The sequence below is a fragment of the Dreissena polymorpha genome, chromosome 4 (assembly GCF_020536995.1).
Source record: "Dreissena polymorpha isolate Duluth1 chromosome 4, UMN_Dpol_1.0, whole genome shotgun sequence".
NCBI lineage: Eukaryota > Metazoa > Mollusca > Bivalvia > Myida > Dreissenidae > Dreissena > Dreissena polymorpha.
The window spans coordinates 120,787,970-120,799,052 of NC_068358.1; the positions used below are offsets into that span (position 1 = coordinate 120,787,970).

Genomic DNA, 11,083 nt, shown 5'->3' on the forward strand with positions numbered 1-11,083 from the left:
AATGCTCTGCCACATCGCATTGCAAACTTTCATGCAATGCTGCAAAACATAACAGCTATACCTAACGTTATGTCTATCGTCGGCCAACATCTGGGCATTTTTTTGACCGCAAAAATACGCACCTGATTGCGAGACGTGTGTCTTACCTTTACTTTTTTAGTCTATTTACATTCTCCCAGCAATAGAAACATGCAATACCAAAAGCATTTGTAACAAAACACAACGGCGTTTACCTTACAATTTCGATAACTTTAGGACCATGGGCATTAAAAAAAACAGAGAAAGGGATACATATAAAAGCGGAGATTGTCTAATTGTTATTCTTTTGATTCTATTTTGTAAATATTCTTCAACTCGAACATGAAGAAGTTAAGTAGAAAACGTAAAATGGAAACATCTGTTAAGTTAATGCACTTTGGCGTGTATTGTATATTAATTTTGTGTAATATATATATATTCTTAATATAATAGTGGGTTTATTTCCACAAAACATAACAGCTACTTGATCAGAATTCGGTCTTTTATACTGTAAAATCAGTTTAAATGTTCAAAATAAATAAAAAATTATACACTATTGATTAATTTTTTTCGTAAAATATATATAATAAAGGACAAATAATTCACGAATTGGCTTAAAATTCAATATGTTTTATTGCTTGATCGGAGCCATGCTTTAATAATAACTACTGTGTATTTCGACCACACATTGCGTCTAAATTTTCACCAAGTTACATACCAAATATAATTTAGAAAGTGAATCGCGTGTTGTAAAAAACGTTAGTGTAATTAGAATCTTTGTATCACACTGGAAGATATATGTTATGTTCACAATTAATCAAAACTTTCAGACACCAGGTGTTTTCTCGTTAATTTGCAATCAATAACAGTGTTTGGGAGGTATTCATTACTGTAGGTGATAACTCTAGTTGAGAGCTACATACTTTTGCTGTATAACATTACCTTTAATTTACATATAATTAAGATAGACGAGATGTGACACTTATTGTGATGAATTTTATGATGTAACACTATTTGCTAAGACGAAAGAGACCATGTTCATTAAAGTTGACGACCCAGTTTTAAGTTATGACTTGAAAATAGGACCAATTTAATTCCATATCACCTGAGTCGGATAAGTTGTTGTTGTTGTTGAGGTTAGAGGTAAAATACGGAACATTATAAAGATTCTGTGTGCCGCGGGCGAGTTCCAGGTTGCGTTATCTTACGTCCAGGTTGAACTTATGGCAAATATTTAAAATATAACCCTTTATTGACAAAATTAAGCTTTTCCGCTCTACTTCTGGACCGAGTTGTTATTTTTTTGTTTACTCATGTCAGGTGTTTATAAAAATCAAACAACTTGAATAATCAAAATACACACTATATTTTATCGATTTATATTTAATAATATTTAAGATAATTTATCGGTATTTACAACACGTGTTTGCGTCAGGCAATTCGCTACATTGCTGTGTTAAATGTAAGATATGAAGTTCAATTTCGCACTTAAATAACCAATGCTGCGTAACGAATCCTTGTTTAATTATCGGAAGTATAAATATATACCTATTGATTAATGCAGCAGCAACAATTCGTGAACCGGTTATAAAGTTGCAAACTTTTATATAAAATATGAAAGGGACAATGTATTTTTCAACGTGATCGTTTGTTGTTTAAGGGATTGACATACCAAATATTTTTTTAATTTTACAGTAAAATTAAAAAGTAATTTAATTTTTAGTAAATTATTCGGATACATTTTAATATTTGTATTTTTATTATTTTACCTGAAGATTAATTAAAGTTATGTATGAATATGTTCCTTACAAAAGTCATGTTAATATATGACAACATGTAAATTTCTCGCCCATATGAAATCGATTGCTGTGTAACTGTGGACGGTGGAATATTTATCTGCACATGCTTTGCACAGTAATAATTGATATGTTGAAAAATACAATAAATAATCCGATAAATCAATGCGTAGTTTGTTCATTAACATATGCAGCGGAACAGATTTTGACAGAAACGTACACTATGAATCGATGTTGTCACGAAACCGTTAGAAAAATGAACAAATGTAAAATGTTTGCGACAATGCGATCAATCTATTCTGATTTCAACATACTTGTTTATATAAACTGTTATAATTGCGTACAGGTAGCCTATCGTTTAATCATTTTCCAGCGGACTTAACGTACCCTTTAATCAAACAGATGTAATAGAATGATTGTGTACAATGGTCATTTCCATTTATACCCAGTTGCTGCATCGCTCTGACTTGTTTTCTTCGTTATTTTTATTATTTGTTTCTTTGTGATTATTAACAATAACAATACAACTAATCGCAATCTTTGCAAACGTAATTATTTGTAGTGAATATTATTTACCCTGTCTTATCCGTACGTATTTTATCATTTGACCGTATTCGCTTGATTCAGCACTTTAAAAATGTAATAATTTATAAATCAGCGATGGTCGTTGAAACATAAAATAAATAATTTCTTTATATACACAACAACTACTCAAAATCACTATAAGGAAGGTATTTGAGCGGCAGCAATTTTAATGTTTTCTTGCTAAGCGGTGAATAAGAGGTATTTTTGAACCAATGTTTTTGGCCAGACTTCAGCTGGTTGAATTAGATTGTTGCATATTGCATTTTGAAGACTCACTTGTTTAATAGTTCAATAACAAAGTAACAACCGAATTAATTTCACAGAGCCTACACACCATTTCAAAATTAGCAAAAGGCTGCGGTGTTAGTGTTCGTAAAATAATTGCATTGAACACGATCCCTCGATATAAATTATGGTTTGATTGCACAATGTAAACCCATGCCAAATATATCCCTTTGCGTCTATGTCCCACAGAATGAAGACTTTGTTAAAGAAAACATTCAGTGACTGTTAATATGGGACATTATTCACGCTGAATTACAAGGTATCATTTTGGAATTAGGAAGCTTTCGTAATGGTTCATATTGAGTAAAGTAAGTTTCATTATAAAGCATTGTTTTAAATTATAACCTTTATTTTTAATCATGTAAAGTTCAAAAGGACATCACACATGCAGCATATATTGTTTATTGTGCGTTCATGTAAACTCAGGAATGATGCATTATTTGCGTCATTATAAATCTTTAAAACCTAATTCCAAATAAACAATTGGCAACACTTAATATTTAAATTGCACAAGCGCCCATATCAATGAATACGTCTTTTTCCAATGAGTTATGTTAGCTTTTAGGCAAGCAAAAAGTATTCTTTAACAACAGGACTAGTGAACCTTGGATACATATTTTCAGCATCACGTTTGTTTTTCGGACGCGTCCCATCGTGATTGTCCCAACCTCGGACGCTGGTTCTCTGTTTTAAGGGGATAAACTTTCTTCAAACGTGATATTGTATTATTTCTAGGATCGCAACGATCGTTGTTAAAAAACATAACTGCAACGATCGCTACAAGTTAACATACAACTTCACATTAAATAATGTTTTAACTTGACGTCTGTAATATGCGTTATATTCGATAATTCGCGAATTGTTATCTATCAAATTGGCGATCAACAATCACCATGTAAACGTGAAAAACGATGAAAATATAATTTTCCACGTGCTAAAATCGCCCGATCGTCACGGATGATTGATTTTTATCGTGATTACTTTGAACAACATATAGAAAAAAATCTACCCAATATAACTAGTCTTAAATAGATCTTGTCAATCCAATACAGATGCTGCATATTTAGACTAACTAGTAAGAATAATACGATTAAGGCAAGCTTATACGACAAACTGTACGGCTTAAACTTTGAAATTGTGAAGTTTCCTTGCCTAAATGATAACATCCCTAAAGATCCAACCTATAGTGTTTACATTTCGCATTTGGTACGATACGCCAGAGAATGTTCATGTGTTAAAGATGTAAATGATCTTAACCGTATATTAACAAGAAAATTACTTAAACAAGGAGTTTTGGTAACATAACCTACGACGTAAATTCACTTATTTTCACTCAAAGTATCGTGATTTAATTTCCATGTTTAATGATTCTTTAAAATGGCTTTTAATGAATGGAATTTCCCACCCATCATTTTATGTACATATTTTGAAGCCTGTTCGCAAATGTAAATTTCTTAAAGCAAATGTTTGTAATACACTTTTTAATTTAATTAACTTTTTTTTTCTCTCAAAAGAATATGATGTTTGCGTACTTAAACACACATGCTTGCTAGTTATCGATTCACTATAGCTTTCTTCTCTTAAAATTTGGAATTAATAATGGAATGACACTTTTATATGTTTTCTTCTAGAATGTCCAATAAACCCAACTGGTTTTTAATTTCATTTCATCGTTCCTCAAAAAGTTGTAACTGTGTTTCTGTGGTCTCCGTCCTACCATTGAGTAATTAATTGGTAATAAAATTGAATGCGTTGAATTTCCTTTTGTAACTGTTAAATTTGAGTTGCAATGCTATGAGGTTAAATTTTCTTTACGCTTATAGTATCATGAATATTGCTGGGCCAAGTGTGAGGTTGAGCGCTCTAAAACCGGTTTAAAACCCCAGTGTTTAACATTGACCGTTCAAAGGCGGTGACCCCAGCTTTATTCTACTATGTGTGTATGCTGTTTCGTAATGTTCCGTAATGTTTTGGCAATTGGTTATTTACTATAAACAATGGACCACGAACTCGTGCATAATAGGATGGGAAGAACCGTAAATGAGGGTGTACAACTCCAGATTACATAGTTAGGTTGAACAAATACAAATGCAAATACTCTATTGTATTGTTTTACTATCATTGCTGTTATTGTTTTATGTGTGAAATAAACATGGTAAAATCGGCTTAACGTTTCGCCACCAATGTTCCGTTAGTAAGCTGAAACGTGATTTTGTACATTTTAGTGCCCATTAGTCGTACGATAATACAAGGTAGAGGGTGTTAGGTGAAGATATGGAACTGGCCAGTATTTTGGCTAGCATACGAACAAGAACACATCTACATACTGTTTTGTGATTATAACCCATATTGTATTTTTTTTATATAAAGACATAGTAACGCTTAATGAAATAGTAATAAATATATATTAATTATTAAACCTCTTATTGTAAACATATCATTAAGCTCGATAATATAAGTTACTGACTTATGATAACACTCAAGGCATACTTAAGTGTTTTTGTGTGCGTGGTTTATGTAATTAATATCATTTTTACAATAAATTATTTTGAAGTGAAAGTTAAGCTGGGTGAAGTCGAAATTCATAAAAAGGCTTTAGCATTTCGAAATATCCGGGCACTATGGTGGCCGATGTGTTTAATATCATTCGGAGGGTTTTAAGGGGACAAACACGACACTACTGGTATTATTCGCCCTTTATAGCTTTCTGGCATTTTAATAGGTTAAAAGGGCACCATCACGACAATAAGGCAGAAAGAAACGTACACAAGAGCCAGAATGACACAAGGGCGATTAAAATTTTCGATTCGGTGTTTTTTGGCGGCTATTTTTTGTTGACCTTTCGTTTCTTATTTTATGAAAATCGCAAAATCGCCGGAACGATACGGGAAATATAAGTAATTATAAATCACATTTTAAAATTGTTTTCAGAGTGTGTCTTTTTGTGTATGGAAGAATTAATATCGGTAAATATATTGTTGGTACTTTTATTGTTTATGTATTTCTGTATGTATCATCATTGTTATTACATACGCGCATTTTTTTTGAATTATTTATTTAAAAACTATGTTAATAATTTGGTATGTTTGACTGTATATATTATAAATGTATTGTATTTATTTTTAGAGAATCGTCAGCGAATAAAAATAATGACGCATATCTCCCGTCTTCGTATTGAACTGGCCAACTCTTAACAATTCTCGATATCGGCGACAATCGCTAATGTATGCATAGTCAATAGTACCCGTATAATGGTTATCAATGATTTTTGTAACACATTTATAAATGCTTATAAATATTTTTTAATATATTTTCATATATACTGGTCAGCGTCAAACATGTTTGATCTTGAGACTCAAATATACCTTTATGCTATTAAAAATAATTTGTTGATAAAAATACATGAACATGAACGTCATATAGTCTTACAAGATTTTTTGTAAACTAAATTATTCAATATTGCAAATGGGTACCTTTGTCTAATAACAATTAAAATTCAAGCAATCACAAAAGCATGGTGATTGGCTACCAATCATGGTGAAACATGACAAATAAAAACTATCGAATGGATTCGCAAATAAAACTGGTTTACGTATATATGTACAAACATATTCACAATGTGTTTATTTTAAAATACAAACATGTTACAAAGTTTTTATTGTTCGAAGTTTTGCACAATAGTGAGCAGTAATGTAAGCAGAAATAAATTGATTCATAGTTGCATACTCGATAATCGCAATCTATTGAGTTGATGTGATAGCATGAAGCCTGAAGGTAGCCATAGATCGTTGATTGAAGCGTGTTAGCGACCATTCATAAAGGTGCATACGGGAGAATTAATATGCATACACTAGTCATTTCAGTTTGCATACAAGCTAATGGAATCTTGCATTAAACGACCATTGTTTTTTAAGCGTACTAATCAATACGACATCAATTAGAAAATATATTGAATTTTTTGTGTTTATGCTTTCTATCGAGTACACAGAGATTTATCTGGTTCGTTTTTACTAAAATAGCACATTATTTCACTTTTGGCGATTAACCGACCAATAAATTAACATTTTAACGTTTTATAATTACACGTTATGCAATAACATTCAACAAGAATAATACGAACCACTGTCGTTTGATAATTACCTTTCAGCTCTGTCGCATTTCGCATTCGTCGAACTTTGACGCCTCCGTAAAACCGCTTTGCGGATGATTCATATGTTAACATGAAGCAAAATGTGCTCGCCACATGTTATATAACATAAATCACGTGGTTTTGAACATTAATGCTCTGTGTTTCACAATCTTTAGCAATAAAATAACACAACATGTTGCCCACGTCCAGGAATTACCGGATGCCACATCTACAGTGAACGGCCCACAATAAAAAATAGCTTGATCAATTAAATTCATAAAAGTTTCGTTTCATGTGAAACAAAACACTAGGAAAACATCTAATGTCACAGGAGATGATCCAATAACCATACATTATTACTCAAATTGAACGATCATGACGTTCTAATTAAAGTTTAAACTCATAACTTGCATATCTATATAGTACCACATAAATTTGAAGTCCGTAATTGCTTTCAATTTATGACAATTAGTGTGCAAAACATAAGCTCGACCAAAAGCTGTTTCTGTGCAGATTATAATCAAATATATTTTAGGCATGAACACGTATCAATCTAACATTATTCAACAAATGCAGTTAATTCAACTCACATTATTTTTATGTTATTACCAATAATATCGTACTAAACGACTGTTAGGGAAACACCTTCTTAAAATAGACAATCCACGGTATGTGAAAGTATAGCTTTTACCGTGTATGCAAAATTTTATTCCTATATCTTATTAAATCGTAAGGTTAGTGTGTGTTTTTTTAAATGCATGGATTCTTGTTTATTGATCAATAATTTATGAAAGATTTTGTAAAATTTAGTTTTAATTACGAGAGTAAAAATTAAAAGTTCTTTCAGTGATTGAAAATGCGTCATCTGCAAGAAGGATGTTCGCTATAATCGCACAGATACAGATTTTCACATCATCTACGTTTTCTTGTATTTCGAATATATTTTGCGTGTTCGCAACGGGCTCCGGAAGATTATATGAGTTGGTACATTTATCCACGTGAAAATGATGATTAATTAAAAACCTAAAAGGGTTTGAAGAAACTTTTGAAATTTACGTAAACCATTGCGTTAAAAATGTATTTCGGAGGTGTGTTATTTCAGGAAGTTATAATGATAACATTAAATGGACTTGATTTTTTTACAAGATAAGTATTGATGCAAAGCATCAAAGGGCGTCGGGAATATCAGTGTAAAGGGCACTCAATGAAGTTTCATGGAACGATTTTTTACTACTGTAAATAAAATATATTGGCCGATTATTTTAAACAAAATAGAAAAAGATACTGGTATAACCATTATCTATAATTTTGTGTTATAACCCCCAACTTACCATTATTTATGATGTTGTGTTATAACCCCCAAATAACCATTATCTATGATTTTGTGTTGTAACCCCCAAATGTTTCATAGTTTAATTTACATTGGTTTACTTTTTTTTACTGGCATCCGTGTGCAGTTTTCATTAATGGAACAGAACTGTGTAGGTTTTAAAAAATCTGCTTTATCTTGTAAGCGTAATTTCATATTTTTCTCAACTTTAAGGGGAGATGATTCTGAACTTATTCTTACGTTGCTCATTTACGATAGGGGTTGAGTACTCATTGATATGAAAACACTGTAAAAGTTTCAACAAAAATTGAATGAAAACTGTAAATTGCATAAAGAAGCTGCATTTCACAATACTTTGAAATTCAGTAAAAGATCATAATAGATTTATTGCTCCGATATTCATCATTTTCAATAGGGTTCGAATAATACTGATATAAAACACTTAACAAGTATGCAAAGATTCAGACGAAAGTTTTGAAACTTTTTAAACAAGTGGAAATTGTTTAATTTTTTTCAAATTTAATAGAAAAAATTCTGGACTTATTGTCCCGATGTTTCTCATTTTTAATGAGGTAAAAATGCTCATTGATATGAAGACACTGTAAGTTTGGAGAGAATCTGAAGACAAATGTTGACATAATCACCTAACCAAGCAATTTTTCACTTTTATTTTTGAATTCAAAGAGACATAATTCAGGACTTATGGTCCGATAGTGCTCATATAGAGAGTTTGGGTTGGGTCCTCATTGATAAAAAAAAACCTGTGCAAGTTTGGGAACAATCGGATGAAAATTTTGGACTTCGAACAACGATTTCAAAATTTCTCAAATTCTATGGAAGATAACTATAGACGTAATGGTCGGATAATGCTAAAGGTCCCATACCACCTTTATAGTAATACGTGTCGCGCATCGCGCTCTATATGTGGTTCTTAAAAAAAAACTTCGAGGAGTGCTTGACTCTATGGAAACGGATTGCTGGGACACAGCTCCTCCTTGATAAGCGGTTGCTTCCTTTATCGCAACTCATTGTTACAATCAATAATACGTGTCGCGCTTCGCGCTCTATATGTGGTAGGGATAGTTTTTAGGGCATATGATAGACAACCATAAAAATACATGGATAATAGATGTGTTGTTTGCATGTATTTGTTAATATAAAAACACGTGTATTTTTTATAAGACTTTTAAGTGATGTAAGCAATTTTAATTAAGGTTGTCACCACGAGGCATCCATTAATTTTAATAAAAATGTCCAATTATAGTTAAATGGATTGTAAAATGTCTACATAAAATAAAGCTTTATTATATTAATTAACCTGACTGAAAAAAACGTCAGCCGCCGAACGGTTCGGTTCGTGCCGGAACCCTGGATTGAACCGGGGGCCTTTAGATGATTGTTGCGTAAACAACTCTAGTCTAACGCTCTCCCAACTTAGCTATTCCGGCTGACATCATTTATGAACTGCTATTTGGTGAAGTTGTGTATTGCGATCGTTATTATATGTCTATTAATAAACTAATACATTGTACGTTTTCGTACCACCACGCCTTCCAATAAACTTGCTTCCGCGGTAGGTCGTCAAATATCGTACTACATTGATTGTCCACTAAATAAGCAAATTAGAAAAACCACAAAATAAATATATTTTGATTATGTTTTGTTTTTATACAAAACCAGAAAGTTTCGCGTATTTGCCCAGTCCCTGTGATCGTTCCCCTGTGATCAGCTGTGGATCAGTTATTAATTAAAACAATTAGCTTTGCATTATTGGAAATAAATGTTGTAATAAATGTAATAGGCACAAATGCAGTACTTATTTACACTAATTTACACAAACAATCACCACTATGCAAGATATTCTTTAAACAAAAATATATACATTGATCCGTATAATAACTTCTCCTCCCATAAGCGAAAAAAAGCATAACATACTAGTCGCCGCTCTCCAGAGCGACGCCAATTATTTATTTACCGAAATATAATTTAATGAGCGATCAAGACCAACATTGCTTAAAATATGACTCCATTTATTTTTAATTGATTTCATGTGTAAGTGAATATTCCCATCAAATTTAAGAAGTATGTAAAACCCGCCTTTTTGTGAGGCATTTATCGTGTGTGATTCATGTAAACGATTATGAAAACGACTAACAAAACATCCGATCACAGAAATGAAATTGACATGTGTAAATGTTTTCTTTATTTGAAAAATTATTCTTTTGATGTATTTTGAAGGGGTGATTGAAGGTAAATGCGCTACAAAAATCCACCTTTCGAGAAATATTCTATTGATAATCACGGAAAATAATTACGAAGCAGATGTTAAGGTAAGATGTAAATACATAAATCAGATAAAATTGTTTTGACAAACGAATATATTTAGAATATTGTTTATATAATTAAAACATCTTACATAATGTGTTCTGTTAATGACAAAACATGTTCCTACCTCATGACTTTCATGAACTTGAAAACGTCTGGTTAATAAGATATTACAATGAATTGATTTGTTTATCTCTTATTTAACTTTAAGTGCAAAGATTTGAGATTGATGTGAATCTACATGTGTGTGTTTTGTGATCATATTTGTGAAGTCTGGTGAGACTTCGTACCTTTGTCCGCTCCTGAATTCTTTTATCGTTTCAGCGAACACGCTAGTTGTAATAATTCGTTTTTTTTTACTTTTATATTGAATGCATTGTACTGTATTGTATAAGCGAAGGGCACTAGTCATTTCAGGTATACCCTAGCTTAAAACATCATTTAGTTTTCTCCTTGTAATGTTACTGGAGCATCATCTATATATGTTTAATATAATAACAACACGGGCATCTTATGTGTAACTATATTAGACGGAGACTTGGCAAGGCTTACTCATACATGGTCACTTAAGTATGAAGATCAGGCGACTAAACATATTTGCATGCGCTAGGTCAT

General features: G+C 31.9%; 1 non-coding gene across 1 annotated transcript; it reads right to left on the reverse strand.

The window, feature by feature from the left end:
* Window positions 1–9,501: 9,501 nt before the first annotated feature.
* Trnas-aga (transfer RNA serine (anticodon AGA)) lies at window positions 9,502–9,591 on the reverse strand. The gene is given in 2 exon segments: window positions 9,502–9,537; window positions 9,555–9,591. It is a non-coding gene; the product is annotated as a tRNA-Ser (tRNA).
* Between the last annotated feature and the right edge of the window lie 1,492 nt (window positions 9,592–11,083).